Raw genomic sequence first — 2,385 nt, 5'->3', positions numbered from 1 at the left:
CCAAAACCCATTCTGCGTGGGGGGGTATCGCTCCCCATTAGGGGCATGTGGGTCGGGTTCATTTCTCGCGTCAGTGTTCGGTGGAGATGAGCTTTCCTAGAGGGCCCCCTTCCTGGCAGCCTCTTTTGCGTGTCCCTTCACCCCACCTCTACCAGGCGCTGCACCCCAAATGTAGAGCACGTGACAAGAGGAGGGGGGATGTTTTGCAAACCTCTGTGCCGCGCCCCAGCCGATTCATTTCAATATTTACCCTCCGGTCAGCAGCCGGACTCCTTTTCAACCCACTGAATGAGACGCCTCCGCTGAAGTCCAATTTCCCTAAAAAGCAGGGGCAGCGAGGGCAAAAGATCAGAGGCCTCGGGGAGAGGGGCAATGACACCTTCCCAAAGGGGGAATGGCCCTCACAGACCTCCAAGAGGTCAGGGTAGCCCGTGAACTGGGGACTCCAGGCTCACCACCTGGAACGCTTGTCAACTTTCTTCTCATTTTTCCTACCATGGCTTCTTCCCCCAGCTCCAAGGAAGCTAACAGGTCTTTTGTGTTGTTGTCTGTGGGAAATTTGCACCAAGTGTAACTAAGATAATCACTCGGTTTTACTCAAGGTTAAGAGGACTGTAGAAAGGATAAAAAAACACCAACCTAATTCTCTCTCTCTCTCTCTCTCTCTCTCTCTCTCTCTCTGTGTGTGTGTGTGTGTGTGCTTGCGCGGGCGCGTTTGGCAGCAGTGCAGTTGTGGGGTTCATGGCAGGAACTGCAAAACGTCAGTGGGTAACAATAAGGACTGTAGAGCTGCCTCCGAGTATTTTTAGAAGCTGCACTTTGTTAAGTTCCTTTCACACCAGGCTTGCTCCCTCATTAAGTCCCCATAAATAATTGTATTTAGAGAGACGGAAACGATGGAAGCAGGAGGGGAGACTGCTAAAACCTCCATCCTGCCAGCGCGCAGTGCACTGTTTTCAGTGAAGTTCCTGGAAAGTGACTGGGCTGAGAATTCAGTTTTTCCTAAAAGCTCTGTTAGGTCCTCTTCTGTCAGATGCCTATGAATAAAACACGCTGGGAAAATCCTGATATCTGCGCAGTCTTCTTTTATGTTTTACACAGAGGTTGATTTGATTTTCAAGTGCTGGTAACAAACACATCAACTGTGCTGTGTTTTTGTGTGGTTTCGTCAAATAAAGGAGAGGAGTGCATGCTGCTTTCTGATATGCTGGTTCTTTTCTGTCAGTGGGCAGTGCATATGCGTTGGAATTCATCTGTCTTTTTCAGCTGATTGCCTTTCAATGCAGGGACTATTCTAAAGACACAGAATATTACGAAGTTTGTGACTTTGTGTGTTCTTTTAGACAAGTAGCCCCTTCTTTGTAAGACATGAGTGAATGCCAACCTCAGATTCTAAGGTATCAATGCTGCAATGAGCAAATCGAGGTGATAAACACATTTTCTGTCCTGGACCACTTCCTGGGCTTCAGATCCCAGGAGGCACCAACTTCCCTCTGCCTTAATTTATCAAAACGTTGACTTGTTTTAACTACTACCTATGTTTCCATCCGAGAATGATAGCAGTTTTGGAATGGAAAGAATACATTTTCTGTCTTTAATTACTGCTTATTAGTGATTTCTTGTAGCGGACCGCTGATTCTTCAGTTCAGAAAGCCTGAAATGAAACTTAAAAGACTGTGAAATACAGGAAAAAAGTGCCCTCTCCCTGCACTGCATATACTGTCTCCTATGTTTATCTACTTCCCCACATTATCAGTGAAGCCCTCAGAAGTGAAGGTGCAGGCTGCTGCCAAGAGTTAAAGGGGAACACTTTGCCCTCCCTCCTTTTGAATTTGCTTCTTTTCTTCTGAATCGTCTTGTACAGAACTCATAGATCCAAGGAGAACACGTTGCGAGTGGCGCATTAATGGGGTCTCTGGGTACACTGTTATATCAGCCTTCCTTACCTCTGACACATAGTAGGAATTCATTAAATACCAACAGAATTAAATTGTTAATTACATAATGTAACTCGCCCAAAATTCAATAGCACAGGGCCAAGGCTTTTTTTTTTTTTTTTTTTTTGCCTGACGAGCATTTTGTCTGAAAGTTATTAGGATAAAATATGTTTGTGCTCTCGGGTTTTTAAAATGCAAGTTCAGATCTAATTTTAATAAGTGAGAAACACGTAAATCAGAAATACATCAGGTGGCTAAGCATCATAGCTAAAGTCTAAGTCCACACAGATTATTTTCCTAGGAGAGTAGGCAGTAAAATACCCTTCTAACTGGCTGCATAGCCTAACAAAGATGCAAGGAGGGGCAAACAGTATGGCCCTTAAGGGACATATTCGCTGGAGAGATGACACTAAAATATCAGAAAGATCTTGAAACAGTAAATAGTTTG

This window comes from Echinops telfairi, unplaced genomic scaffold (genome assembly GCF_000313985.2).
Source record: "Echinops telfairi isolate 266 unplaced genomic scaffold, ASM31398v2 ScPeMD7_7420;HRSCAF=8458, whole genome shotgun sequence".
NCBI classification, from domain to species: domain Eukaryota; kingdom Metazoa; phylum Chordata; class Mammalia; order Afrosoricida; family Tenrecidae; genus Echinops; species Echinops telfairi.
The sequence above is the reverse complement of the archived record's forward strand: the minus strand, read 5'-3'. Positions refer to the sequence as shown.